Raw genomic sequence first — 16,143 nt, forward strand, 5'->3', positions numbered from 1 at the left:
TGTCGCATGAAGTAAGGTACTCAGTACTCAGAATTCTCCATTGAATAAGAAACCAAATGACTGCTTCCACCTAAATCTCAGGGTTACTTTAAATTAAAAGTAGTGGGAAAATCCAGAGTGCCTTGAATTCCCCAGTAGAAATATGCTGCCTGAGTGTGAAGTTCATAAATTCGATGTGTCTCCTTTTCTGCAGCCTAACAGCTGGCACAAGAAGGGAAAAGGATTGGTTTGGACCCGTGTTAAGGTCACTATGAGCAGCAGTACTGACATCTGACAGAAGGTTTTAGAAATTCCTGCTTCAAGGGTAAGAAGGAAGGACTGCCAACACTAATGTATGTATCAATATAATGATAGAAAACAACAGCCAGGCAAGTTTTGTTGGACTCCTAGAGGAGTACTGACTGAGAAGACGCTGCTGCAAAAGCTTTATATGTATGTGGTGAAGAGGGACATCCTAACTGTTGGAAGCTGGGCTATGGCCAGTACGTGACTCACAGGATTATTATAATATATGTAAAATGACATAATTAAATAATTGTAACTGGTAGTTTAATCTCTGTCTTCCTGCAAGAACGTAATCTCCATGACTGCAGGAATCCAGTTCTGTATTATCAGCATTATATTCTAATATCTAGCATTATACCTTTCATGTAATAGGCTCTCAACAAATATTTGTTAAATTATGTCCTGCAATATCATCCTGTCCTCCTTCAAGAATGAATAAATGAACAAAGTCATGCATTTAGAATATATGTATTATAGTCATGTGTTGGATCCTATTCTGGGCTCTGGTAATACCTGGGACAGAGTAGGCACTAGTGAAAGATTAATGGTTTGTCTTCTTCACTGGGCCGCACACTCAATGAAAGCAGGGATCATCTTTACTTTGCAGCTGGCACCTAGCATGGCCCCTGGAATGTGGTAAGTGCTCCTTACTGCTTCCATCACCTCATCAAACGTGGTGGATCTCTGAAAGGTTCAGAGGTAGTGTAGTTTGGTACATCACAATAAGAATCATGAGCCCTGACTTACACTTCCAACTTTGTTGCCATGAATCTAGGTATGTATTTAGACATTTTGAGCCTCATTTAAGGAGCCCTGGTGCTGCAGTGGTTAAGCACTCAGCTGCTAACCAAAAAGGTAGGTGGTTCGAACTCCCCAGCAACTCCATAGGATAAAGATGTGGCAGTCTACTTCCATAAATATTACAGCCTTGGAATCTCTATGGGGCAGTTCTACTGTGTCCTATTGGGCCACTGTGAGTCTGAATCGACTAGACGACAGCAGACTCGGCCTTTTTTTTTTTTTCCTCATAAGCTCGGAATATATCTTTAAATTACCCTTCTCTCTATGGCTTCTTGAAATATTCCTAAGATATTAATCACATTCAGGTGCAAGTAACAGAAACTCAACCTGTACTACCTTAAGCAATAACCATTGATGTTATTCACAGATTTGAAGTTGCAGGAACCCAGATCTCAGAACCCAACACTGCCAGAATTCTCTCTGTCTCTCTGCCTTAAGAGAGAGGGAGGTAGAGGGGGTAGGGAAATGAGAGATTTTATATGTATTTTCTCTTCGATTCATATTGCAGACTTTCTCTGTGTTCCAGAAAAATGACCACCTTCAACAGAAATTTATGTTCTTTCAATTTTGCAGTTTCTAGCCAAAATGAATTTTCCTCTCCCGAAATCAACATGTCAATCCTGGCAAAAGATTTCCATTGGCCTTTCCTGGGTCATGACTCAACCCCTTGGAAGCATCAATGAGGCCTAGGATGTAAGGTATCAAGACTGCTCAAACCTGGGTTGCATTCACATCACTGTGACAGGAAAACTGCCATCATTTTAAAGCCAGGTACATTGATTGAAAATATGTCGAGAATCACATGGAATTGGAAAAGATAGTGATTTACTAAAGGAAATAATGATGGGCAAACAAAAATAATTTATGCTTATTATACTACTTTCCACCATTCATCCGTCAGTTTGCCATATTGCTGTGGCTTGTGTGTTCTTATAATATTGGAAGCCATGCCACTGTTATTTCAAATACCGCAGAGTCACCCATGGCAGACAGGTCTTAGTAGAGCTTTCAGTCTAAGACAGACTAGGAAGAAAGGCCAGGTGATCTACTTCCAAAAATTAGCCAACGGAAACCCTAAGAATCACAACAGAATATTGTTCAATATACTGCTGGAAGATGAACTCCCTAGGTTGGAAACCACTCAAAATACACAGTGGCCGTAACGATGGATTCAAACATACCCATGATCACGAAGATGGTGCAGGACTGGGCAATGTTTTATTATGCTCTACTTGCATCTCCGTGAGTAGGAGCCAACTTGATGGTAACTAACCATAACAGCAACCACTGCTTTATAATCCTCTTTTGTGTTTTTTTTTTCCTTCACGTTATCAAAATTATACTCTTCGAAGTTTGCTCACATTCTCTTTTACATGAGTATTTGGTTCGATTTCATACTTGAGACAAGAGTCATCCTGACTAATTGTGTAAGGTGTCAGGTAGCTAGAAAAGGAGCACTGCTAACCATCGTAATTACAGATTCAAAGCACATAGTTGTGTTCCCTAAAATAAACATCATGGAAAGATGGTGGCATAAAACAGTGGGAAGAACTAGGGCCTTGAAATGGATTCCACTGCTTATTAGCCAGTTACTTAATATCCCTGAACTTGTTTCTACATTTGTAAATGATGGTAATATCTATCTCACAGGACAATGTTCTGAGAATTCAAAGGAAACATATAAATGTTTAGCATAGCACCTGTGACATAGTCAGTGCTCACTAAATATTAGTTCTTTGTCCCCCATACCCATACACCTACCCACTAATGTCTTCTCACTCCATCTTGAAAAATTCAAGTATGAGGGCTTGTAGGAAAATTTTTTTTAGAGCCATCCTTGGTATATGAGGCCACCCAAGCATTTGCAAGAAGCAAGCAAATGGAATTCATGACACGGATAGGAAAAGCCAGGTGGCCCTGTAAGCCTGAAGATATAGTTCTGGAGAGGGAGATATTGCCCAAGAACCAGAAGCATTTAGATGCTTCTGCACAAAGGTAAAAGAAGAGAAGAGACATCATATCATAAAGACCATTTGGCCTAAATGTTACTTTCTCAGAGAGGCCTTGCCTGACCCCTCTGTCTAAAGCAGGCATCCTACTGCTCTATGCCTAAGACCTAGAACAATTTCTGCCCATAACTAATACTCAACAAATGCCTGCTGAAGGAGCAAAAGCAAAAAAAATTAGGGAGGGAGGAAGAGAGAAGAAGAGATAAAAAGGGAGATATTCCTGATTTAGGTAAGAAAACCAGTAGAGAAGGAAAATGAAATCTATAATATGGGCTTTGACTACATGCTGGAAGTATTGTCTGACTTAAAAAAGAAAACACATCCAATAAATTGTTGACTTGCTTTGCTGACAGTTTAATTTTACAGAAGACTGAGAATATGAAAAAAGCCTGCTTTTAGGTATGAGGGAAACCATTAGTAGGCATCATTTAAAAGAAAATTTATTAAATCAAGTGATCATTAAATTGTACGTATATAACCAGTGAATTTTAATTTCGAGTCCAAATGAAAAAATAAATGGTGCCCTGTGACTAGAACTGAAATCTCTCCTATCTGCTAATAGAAAATCATACCAATACCATATGCCTCCTGTGAGCTAGACAGTATTTAGCACTAATTCTGTGAAGTAATTGTTATTGTCTGTATTTTACAGGCGAAAACTGAAGTTCAAAGAGGTAAAGTGGCTTGGCTAAGGTTGCCCAGCTAATGAGTAGCATGAGATTTAAACCCAAAGTTACCTAATTTAAAGCCTAGACATCTTCCTTTATGAAACACAGACGTACACTGTCTCTGTGGAATACAAAGAGTATTTCTCTCAAACCTATAAACTGCCTTATAAAAATTTAATATTAAAAGCCTAAATACTATATAGAAACTTTATAGTGTTATTAAAAAAATTGCTTCGAAAATGAAATGTTTTCATTTTAAACCTGTTTTCCAGTAGTCTTCTAGTATAACATTCAAAGCACATTGCCATAGAAAAACCAGGCCTAAGGCATAACAGAAGCATTCTCACTCAAACAGACCTCTTTAAAAAATCACGTTCCTGATAAAGTTAATATATAATGATAAAATATTCATGTAAATCAAGTCACGCAATTCAAACAAAGCACAGAAATCATATTTATGTCTGACAAAAGTTCAGTGATCCAAAGAAAAAAACAAAGACAGGACCTCATAGCCTTAAAAGTTACTTCTTGATGAAATCACCTTACCAAGATTACATGTGTTTCGAAGCCAGCAGCTTCTAGAAATAAACAAGTTTAGCTGGGCTGCAGTGGGAAAGAGACAGAAAAAATCCAGACGCAGAATTTCAAAATAAGTTGAAAGAGGTCTAATGAGGAAATTGATTTCCAGAAACACACAGCCAAGAGCGTCTGAAACGTAACTCCTAGAAGTCCTCAGGCAACATGCCAAGTTTGTTCTTTATTTTATAAATTCATAGAATTGTTGCATTTTAACGTCCAGAGGCAAGTGGAAGCTTCCATCCCTTATTTTCCTGATGCAAAATAGAGGCCTGGAAATGTTTAATAACTCATCCAGCATAGCTCAGCTAGTTACAAACAGCCTTTCAAGTCATTTTTTTTATGGTGGTAGTGGTGGTGGTAGGTGCTGCCGAGTCGGTTCCGACTCATAGCGACCCTATGTAACAGAACAAAACACTGTCTGGTCCTGCGCCATTCTCATAATTGTTGCTCTGTTTGAGCCCATTATTGCAGCCACTGTGTCAACCCCTCTCCTTGAGAATCTTCTTTTTCGCTCACACTCTGCTTTACCAAGCATGATGTCCTTATCCAGGGAGTGATAAAGAGTGCTTTATAAGATTTACTTTTACAAACTAAAATCTCCATATCAAATAGCCTAAACTCGGTAGGCAACATTCACAAATTAACAAACTACTATACATTCTCTCATGATTACCATTTTTTTTAATTATTAAAAGCAAAACTTTAATAAGAAGGGTTTTTGAAGAAATTTGAACTGGTTGGAACAAAGATGGTTGATGAATCTATAAATAAGTTGAACCTGAAACTAAGTGATCGACCTTGTATTAACAAGATTCAGAGTAAGGTTTAGAGCAATCAACTTTATACCCAGATAGGACTAAAGAGACTGTAGAGGAGAATTCAGAATAGCTAGGATATTATTAGCAAAAATATTTGTTTAATAGAAGTGTGCCAATTGGCACAGGATACACAGGGACCAATTTGGAGTGGAAAACGAGAAAGAATCAAGTGCCATAGAAAATAGGAGCGAACGAGGAGTTGAGACATGAATCCACGGAGCATAACAAATTTCCTTGCCCTGGCAGCTCTGCTCTACCAGCGGAAGGTGAGTCTGTCGATGGACGACGTGTCCCGCAAGCGTTTAAAAAATAAAACATTTTTACAGCTCTGCCAAGCTACATTTTCAAAAAAATATTAAAAACCATTCTGACAATACTTTTGGGGATGAGGGGTTCCAAGAGTCAAGAAAGCACTGAGCTGAGGTTTCTGCTTCATACCTTATTCCCTTTGCTGTGTTTCCTACACCGCGCAGGCGCACAGATACAGCAGCGGAATCACAAAGTGCAGCAGTATACTCACCAACGTGTTCCTTACATTTTCAAAAAAAGTTCTTTTTTTTTTTAAGTAGCATTGGCAGCACCTTTTATGATTATTTTAATCGTTCGCAATTTCACGTTGTGCTTTGACATAGGCCATTTTCCATTTTTGTTGCCAGCAGTAGAACTTGGTCAGCTGCCGCTCTGAACTAGTTCCACTTTATCTCTTCCCACTATATGTAATATGACCCAGTTTTGGTGAGAGAAAAGAGTACACCATCCTTAATTGCGGCAGCTTAGGGGGAAGGTCTTTGCCAGACATGGGAAGTTGCTGACCCTCACGGAACCTTACAATGGGTAAGGTCAAGGGTTTGGTCCTTAGGGTGCAGTAGCACAGTGTGGGACATAGGGAAAGGTCTTTGGGAAGGTCGAGCTAAAAGAAGTAGAGTACTGTATCTGCTGATTTAGTGAATCAGACTGGGACTCTGTGTGCAGGCTAGACGTTGGCTTCCTGTGCCACTGGGGGGTAATTAGGGAGACAGAGGGATAAGGTGGAAACACCATGGGGCTACATTCAAGGCCCAGCAATACCACTCCTTGCCTTGTGAATGAATGCAAATGAGTTAATGTCACTGAGTCTTAACTGTAGTATCTAAACATGGGAATAAACATTAACATTTTCAAGGCTGTTGTTTGATAGGAAGATGTCTGTGAAAAGCCCTTTGTATACTACAATATGATATTAGACATTAAAATATTAATGTTACCAAGCAAAATTACTTCCTTTATTAGTACACACAAACAGGGTGTAGATGGAATAATTTCGGTTAATTCTTTATTTCAATATATTTTTATTAGCTCGTGTAACTTGAAAGTATTCTTATATTAGTGTGATATATTCTACCTGTCTGATAAAATGTGAAATGCTCATGTCATTGATGAAATTAATTAAGGCATATGTACACTAGGGCTGATGGAAAGCCCGCAGGGATCCAGTCATGTACCTTTGGTAGATTTGGAAACTGAAGGGAAGTGAGGGGAATTTTGGGAGCCAAGACATCTCCTTAATGATGTAATCAACTTTTAAAAAGAGAAAGTTGGTTTCAAATGCTTGAGTTTTTAAGGAAATGTTAAATACACAGAATTTAATGATATATATCAAGTTCTATCACTAACCAAGTAAGGGAAAAAGTTATTGATGAAGATCTTTTATTCTGTTATCATTTCTGGATTGGCATATAGCCAGAACAACAACAAAAAGTTCACACTGATCAAATTTTCCATTTTCTACAAAAACATGGTATTGCTACATCTAAGTATGTGCTGTCTCCTGAAAAAAATGTATAGAAAATCTTATCAGCTACAACTGAGTTTCAAATACAATAAAACTCGGAGAGAAAAAACAAATCATTGTAGGATGAATAAAATAAGATGGTACCCAGAGCAAAACGAATACTTACATCATACATGTACAACATGTACAAGAAAAGTTAGCCTGAACTCTGTGTAAAAATTATGAACGCTTTGTGAATGTTATGTGAAAAATGTTTGATGTTCACAGTAAAGAAGAAAGCAATGGGAATTTTTAGACAGTCATAGGGACAGTAAATATGCAGCACATTTCAGAACCGTATGCAGAAAGTGATTCAGCCATAGCTCTTAACCACTCTACCACCAGGATTTCCACTTTGTACCATAAGCATTAGAAATTGTTGTGGCTGTTGTCATTGCTAGTTACCCTAGAGTTGGTCCCCAACTCACGTCAACCCCGTGCACGATGGAACAAATGCTGCCCAGTCCTGTGCCATCCCCATGACTGTTTGCAGATGGACCAGTGTGATCCATAGGATTTTCACTGGCTAATTTTGGGGGGTGGATCGCCACACCTTTCTTCCTAATCCACTTTTGTCTGGAAGGTCCACTGAAACCTGCTGAGCACCACAGCAACACAAGCCTCCACTGACAGATGGGTGGTGGCTGCACATGAGGTGCACTGGCCAGGAATCAAACCCGTGTCTCCTGCATGGAAGATGAGAAGTTTACCGCTGAACCACCAATGTCCCCCGTAGAAATTAAGGAGAGTTAAAACATGAAAAATCTGTTTTCTGGTATTCAAAGAGCTATGACAATTTAACTTAGTTAATACCATCTATTTCAAACCAGGTTCTTGTTGAAATTATAGGCATGATACCGTTATTGGAAGGAAGGAAAAAAGAGGGAGAGGGAACTAATTGAGATTAAGCCAATTTCTTAAAAAGGAGTCACTTATTAGAGCTATTGATAAAATAAAAACTATTAACAAAATAAACTCTTTTCCAATCTGTCAGTCATCATAGTGGATTTTTGTGAAAGGCTGGAAATATCCAACACCTTTGCAAAATAGATGGTAGAGATAGATTGTTTCCTTTCACAAAATACAGAATTTGATTTCATAAAACCATCATTCCGATAAAAGCAGGTTGTGTATTTCAATGTCATCTGCTGCCTTAAAGTCTTTCCTTTTTAACAAAAAAATGGCTGCTCCAAATAGCTCCATGTTTTATCCCCAAACTGAGCAATAAGTAATGAATTGTCTCGTCCAAGCCCCTAAAACCACTTGCTAAATTCTGAGAGCGTGACAACACAGAAGAAACTGTATCTTTAAGCCCTCAGAGTCATTAAAGCATCTTGGAGCACCAGGAGTAACTCACAAAGGCCCACAGAACTTGAGTGTTCCAGTAGCAATCTCCTGAGGAACTGGTTGATTTCCCCCAATTCTTCACAACATACAATTTTTGCTGTCTCAATTCGGCTTCCCTTGTTTCCTTTTACCTTTGCCCTGTAAACATGGTAACTTGGTCTCAGAAGAGCAAAATTTCATTTCTTTCCTAACCTTTTTCTCCCTGCTGTTTACATTCTTTTCTGCTTTGTTATTAAGGTAGCTGTACGAGTTCTACTTTGTTGGTTGTTTTCTTGTTTGTCACCTCACACTGGGAATTGGATTTATTGATCCAATGGCTACCCAGAGCACCAGACAAAAAGCAAAATTTCTAATGGTTTTCTATTCTAATATACCTAGATATTACTTTTTTTTCCATTAAGAATTTAAACTTCAAAATTATGTCATCTTATTTGTTATTTTACCAGAACAGCACTAAGGCTGAAATATTGTCTATATAATTAAAAAATTTAGTTTTCACAATTGCCTATTATTTCACTTGGACAAAATGAGGTGCACACTGTTATGCCCTGTCTGAGGTAGACAAACACACACAGTGTGTGCATACAACTGTACACACCCATCTTGGTTTTGAGCCCTTATTATTCACTCAGAAAATTCTAAAAAAAAAACTTTCCCATAAATCTAACTCCAGTAACTTATGCCTAACAAAAGACAATGTGTTAATGTAAACACACATCTAGGAAAGAAGTGTTATGAACTCACTGGTGGGGGCATTCTCAATCATAAACAACCATATTCTGTCCCAGCATTTTTTGTTGAAATGCACGATAGTAGCAGACACAACACACAAACCCTAAAGGAATGAGAGCATTTGGCTCATGTAAAGAGTAAACAGATTTTTCAAATATATTATTTCTCAAAGAAATAGCCTGGAATGTGAGAAATGAATTGAAAGAAGCATGGTATTAATGCATTTTCTTGTTCAAATTCCTGAAAACCAGCCGTATGTTCCACATTATGAATATGCAGATGGTCTCAATGCAGTTCTTTTTTTTTTCTCTCTCTCTCTAATTAAAACCATCAGGGTAAAATAATGCAGTAGTTTAGGAAGCTGATTCAGCTGGGTCTCTTTCTTCCTTTCTCCTAAAGCACACCAAAGTCTCTACATGTTTATATAATTTGGGGATCCTGGCTGTTAAGTGAAAAAGAGGGATGAGAAAAGCAGCAGGAAGGGTAGCTCTGTTCTCGAGTACTTTGTGGTAAAGTGTGCACTTTATGAAGAAAATACATTTCCACATGGAACCCATCCTTGGCATTTCTTAAGCAATAGCTTCTCTGAATTCATCATCCTTGCTGTGTCTGTTCTTGATCCAACAATGGTGTTGAAATCAAGTGTATTAAGTTAACCTGTCAGCCTGCCTGCACAGGCCCGGAATGATAGCTGTAAGCTGAGCATTTCAGCTGGGCCTGGCTTTGGTGGAGCTTTGACATTCGGTTATAAGTTACCGTACATGCCTTTATGAGGAAGATTGGGATAGACAATGGATGACAAATATATTAACTATTTCTATACTTCTCCTTCATCTGCAAACAACTCTAACCAAGTAATTCTATCCCAGGATTTTCTTTCTCATCTAAAGAGTTTCCAAGCATCTGGCCCTTTAGCCACCATAGAACCATTTGACATTTTCAAGGCATTGCTAAAAAGGTAGCCCTAGAGATAGCAGAAACTAGCCTTACAAAGGTAGGCTTAAGTTCAAATTCATAAAGTTACCTTGCTAGACATCATCATTTGATAAAAATCTTTTCCCACAGCACATATTTATGTTGAGAAATGTGGTACGCAAACTTTATTTTAAAAAATGGTAAAATAATAATAATAGACTTGTAGGGAAAGGAACATAGGAAGATGTAACAATGCCACTTTATAATGCACTGTCTCAGGACTTAGTTTTCTTTAACCTACCAAACATAAATAGCTGGGCTTATCATGGCTACAGCTTTGACTGCCTGAGCAAGATGGTAGCTGTAGAGCAGCTCAATGAGATGAGGGCAAGATGAACTAATAACACAATCGCTTATCTGGACAGTGGCCTTCTTCATAGGAGTTTTGAATTCTTAAATGCAAAGATTTTTTGTTTAAAAAGAAAGAATAATCCTTACTTTAACTGGGTAACATGAAAATTAAAAAAAAGAGTAAGACAACACTGGCTGTAAATTTGATATTCATCAATTTTTACCGAAGTGTTGGCACAAATGTATCTCCACATCTTGGGAGAAGACAGAAGCATAGGCCCGAAGTCTACTTAAAATAAAACTTTTCCTTCCAGGAAGAGCTCAGTGGCAAAGTAAATATTTCTGCTTAGTTAAGTATTTTCCTTTTCTAATATGTGTGCATCTGAACACTTTACCAGTCTGAGCCAGAATTACGTATCACATAAATCATCATAAGGTTCTCAGGGCAAATTGGAGCTACAAAGACTGTAAGGTCTATTTGGAAAGGTCATATTAGTTGAGTCTTCTGAGGGCTCTTTTGGTCATCTTGAATATCTGGGATCTGCATTTACAGATCCTGCAGGGGCTGCTACTAATACAGCTGAGAGAACACAGACCCAAGACAATTTATAAGTTCTCTCTGAGTCTCTTACTACTCGTGAAGTTACTAGGCACTCATTTCAAATACACCTTTCTGTGCCTTGTTTTGTGATTGAGGGACTGGGACTCTGCAGAACACAGTTCAGCTTTGCTAGCTGAGCTCCCTAAAGGCTCTGCCAATAGGGGGCAAACAGGGAGATGGCAAGGCTGGAGGAAGGAAAAGGGTGTGCTCCTTTTTTTCCTGCTTCTTGAATCTCTTTTGTTTCCTGCTCCTGTTTGGCTTTTGGTTGCCATCAGCATCGCCTTGCAATTCCTTTTCTTCAACCTAGCAGTGAAAGTACTTTCCAGTAGCAGAAGTCCGAACCTTTTTCTAACAATCACGGAACAAGCGTCATGATATACCTTTGAGCTTCTAGAACCATCTTGTCTTGCCCCTTCTAAGACTCCAGCACCAGTTGACCAGCACTCACACCTCAGAAATCTGCATCCCAGGCACACTGGGCTCCTCCTCTGAGCTCAGAGACACCAGGACCAGCTGGCATCAATTCTCTGAGGCCCCTTCTCCAAGGTTCTCAGTGTAATAATCTCAACCTCTTCCCCCTTTTCCCCCAACCCTAGAAGTGGTAGCTTTTTCCTACAGGTGGAAATGACTGCATAATTTGTGGGGCCCAGTGAAAAACGAAAATGTGGTCCGTTGATCAAAAATAATTAAGAATTTCAAGATGGTGATGGCAGAGCATTAAACCAACCATTGTTGATGTTGTTAGATGCTGTTGAGGTGCAGATGCAGACTCATGGCCACCCTGTGCACAACAGAATGAAATTTGCCAGGTCCTGTGCCATTCCCACAATCAGCTGGGGATTGAACCTTTGTGACCCATAGGGTTTTCACTGGCCGATTTTTGGAAGTAGATCGCTAGGCCTTTCTTCCTAGTCTGTTTTAGTCTGCAAGCCTCCACTGACAGAATTGCAGTAGCTGTGCAGGCGATTCATTGGCTGGGAATTGAACCCTAGTCCCCTGCATGGAAAGTGAGAATCCTACCACTGAAACACCAGTGCCTCCTTAAAACCAAGCATGGGGCCCTCCTAACCATGTGTCCTGTGCAAATGCGGAGGTCACACACCCATGAAGCTGGCCCTATGATACACTAATGTTTCCTTTTGGCATTTTCAGTTCTTTAATATAAATTGATTCCTTACATGAAATTCTCTCTGTTAAAATAACTGCTGTGGTTCCTGTCTCAAGGCCCCAATACCCTAGTGATGAGTGTGTGTCTCCACAGGGACAGTAAGCATCTTTTCCTGCACTCTCTCCTGAAAGGAAAGATAACTCAGAATTCAACAAGTGTGCTTCATCTGTCACCTCAGCTGTGCTGCCAGTTGGGGCCCAGGGCTCTTGGGATTAATGTTCAGAAGTCCAAAGTTCAAGTCATCCTGACATATTCATTTTATTCCATTACTCGGGTCTGTTTCATAGCAATATATCCACCAATATTCTGAACATTCACACTCCCTGAAACATGCAATACAGTCTCCTGCATTAATATAGGCACAAGTCACCTATTTTATATGGTATTTATTCCACACACCCCCTGCCCCGGGAGTTAATTTAAGTAGAAAAAACATAAAAGGCGGGGACTACTTAGAATTTTAAACTCCTCAAAGTCCTTAGGAAGTTGGAAATAAAATCACGTGGTTGTAAGCACTACCTTCAATAATCATTTCCCAACCTAATAAAACATTGCATCAGTCTCTCCTACCTCTTTTAGGAAAGAAAAAGACAGCAGACAAAGAAATTCCTTTGGGCAGCAGGGACTAACAGAAGGACATTCAACTATTAACATGAGCTGCCTCAAGAAGAAAGCCCTTTAGTCAAGCATTCTCAGCTGAAGCCTCTGCAGAATGGAGCATCCTCAAGCCTCAGTTATTAAAAAGAAAACTGATGGTAGAGAAAAGTGTCAAACACTTACGCCACAACTACTGTATGACTAATTACGCCTGCACTACACCACCCCAAAGCTCTTTCAACAAGCCTAAATATTTGATATCACCCTAGAGGTACCACATAAAGAACACTTACTATATATCAAGTCATGGAGTTAGCATGTTAATACATGTTTTCTTATTTAACCTCATACCAACTTCAACATACACAGTGCCCTCGAGTCGATTCCAACTCATAGCAACCCTATAGGATGGAGTAGAACTGCCCCATAGAGTTTCCAAGGAGCGCCTGGCGGATTCGAACTGCCGACTCTTTGGTTAGCAGCTGTAACACTTACATAGGTATTGTTATGTCCACTTTACTTATAAGGGAATTAAGGCTCAAGTTAGTTAAGAAACATGCCCATGATCCCACTAAATAGTAATTCTACGTAAAAAAAAAAAAAAAAGTATACATGTATATGTATATATATATTTGCTCTGATTTCTTCTAGCAATTTTCCCCAAATGTTTTTATATCATTTCCAGAGTCTTTGTTATTAAATTATTCCTTGGACAAAATTATTTCTCTTGTGAGATGAATTAATAGACCACTAAGGGATCTTTTTCTTCAAAGTAGCATCATACCTAGATAGTAACTAGAGAGCCCCTAGTACATAATACTCTTCAGACATCTCACACTCCAGTAACTTCTTGGGTCACACACACAGAAGGCCGCACTAGAGACCTCCAAGAACTAATCTAAACAAGTCAGGTCTATGTCTAAGTGGATCCACACCTGTCAGATAAAATCTAGAAAACTCAGTCCATTATGCAGATATTTTCATGCACCTGGCTGTCTCATATTATGTAGACAGGATGTCTGCTTGTTTGTGTGAGTTCTTTGGTTTTTTAGGTATTTGGCATTTTTGCCAGGCTCCTTAGCCATGCCACAACTTTTACGGTTCGCTCTCTGTCTACCTCTATCTATCTATCTGTCTGTCTGTCTGTCTATCATCTATCTATCTACCTATCTACCTATCTACCTATCTATCTATCTATCTATCTATCTATCTATCTATCTATCTATCTATCTATCTATCTATCTATCTATCTATCTATCATCTATCTATCTATCTATCTATCTATCTATCTATCTATCTATCTATCTATCTATCTATCCGTCTATCATCTGTCTATCATCTATCTATCATCTACCTATCTATCTGTGTATCTACCTAGCTATCTACCTACCTATCCATCTACCTATCCACCTACCTATCCACCTACCTATCCACCTACCACCTATCATCTACCTATCTATCTACCTATCTATCATCTATCTATCATCTATCTATCATCTATCTATTGGAGTCCCTGGGTGGTATAAATGGTTAACACATTCAGCTGCTAACCAAAAGGTTGGAAGTTCAAGCCCAGATGCACCTCACAGGAAAGGTCTGGCAATCAACTTCCAAAAAATCAGCCATTGAAAACCCTATGGAACATAGTTCTACTCTGACACACATGAGGTTACTATGAGTAGGCAACTTGTATAGGTAGATGGGTGGACGGATGGATGGATAGATAATAGATGATAGATTAGATAGATAGATAGACAGATAGATAGACTGACTGATTGACTGATAGATTGGTAGATTGATAGATGATAGATTGATTGATTGATAGATAGATGATAGACAGACATCGATAATCTCCCTATCATTTCCTCTGACTCTTGTCTATTCACAGTTCCTATCAATGAAGGATACATAACACTGTTTCTGTAATTCATGACATGAAACATAAAGGTAAGCATATGGTTTGGAATTTGCATCTATGAATAAACATGGAAAACATGGTTGGAAAGTTTTGAGGGAAAGTTTTGAATTATCTGGCTAAAAGAGGAGATAGTCTATTCAGGAGGGTTTAGAGCAGCTTTGCCCCTGCTGATTCCTAAACCTGCAAATCTATTGAAAATTCTACATAAAAAAAAAAAAAAAAAAAAGACAAAACACCTTGTCCAATTAAGCATGGTGAGTACTATTTGAAACCTTTCTCTCCTAGAAATGTAAAGAGGGTAAGGGGGGAAAAAAAAAAAAAACCTACTGAGTTTCAAAACGCAGGAAAAACGCCCCAGAAGGCTAGTCTTATTATGCAGACTGATAGCAAGCAAAGGGATCATTAAAACTACCTCAGTGCATACGGGAGGACTTGTTTTCCAAAGAGCTGTAAATAACGTCAATTCAGGGAACTCAGTACTAAGCTGAGTCGGCAGACACTTCTCCCCATTGTTCACCCATTAATTGTATATATTTGCACTTTTTTAACATCAGCAAACCTCTTAGTCTAGAATGGCTTTTTGAGATACACAGCTTTGCACATACTTCAATAACACACTAAATTGGTATATGGTACAGCCTATGCTATGTTATCTAAATATTTCCTTAAGGTAGTGACTGTATTTCTAATCATTCTTTCATAGAGTCTACTTTCAATAACTGAAAGATTGGTGGTTTGAACTCACCAGCCTTTCCGCAGGAGAAAGATGTCTGTTGCCGTAAAGATTACAGCATTGGGAACCCTATGGGGCAGTTCTACTCTGTCCTACCAGGTCACTGTGAGTCAGAATTGACTCAATGGCAATGAGTATTTTCAGTTATGAGCGGACACTTTAATAATACCCTTGGTACAAGAATTCTTTCATTGGCGTTAACACCTACCCAGTACAAATACTTCTTTGGTGTGTATATGCCTGTGTTGGCACATACTCATCTCAGCCATATAACTAAATCCTCAAGAACTTACCAAAGACCATGGTAGGGGAAGAAGAATGGGAGGGGGGCGATCACGAGAAGTTCCAAAATAATAACAACTAGCATATAGGTTTGGTTTTGGTTTGGACTATTTATGTAGCACTTACTATAGCCCAGGTATTGTCCTAAGCACTTTAAATATTACCATATTTTATCTTTACAGTACCCCTAGGAAGTAACTACAATTATTATCCTCATTTCTCAGTCTAGGAAACAGGAACAAAGGTGTAAAGTAACTTGCCCTAAATCACACAGCTGAGAGGTAGTGGAACTGTAATTCAAACCCACACAGCCTGACTACAAAGTTCATGTTCTTAATTATAATACAATTCTGTTTCTTGCAGAAATAAGAATCTTTTGGAATATTTTTCCAGATGGTCCAATAACGTTGGTGACTATCTTTCTACTGAAGTCTATAATCAAGCAGGAACTAAAAGGTTTTTAAACCTGCCACCCACTTATATTACAGACAGATAGATAGATAGGCAGATAGATAGACAGATAGATGGA

Source organism: Elephas maximus, chromosome 5, assembly GCF_024166365.1.
Source record: "Elephas maximus indicus isolate mEleMax1 chromosome 5, mEleMax1 primary haplotype, whole genome shotgun sequence".
In the NCBI taxonomy this organism is placed as follows: Eukaryota; Metazoa; Chordata; class Mammalia; order Proboscidea; family Elephantidae; genus Elephas; species Elephas maximus.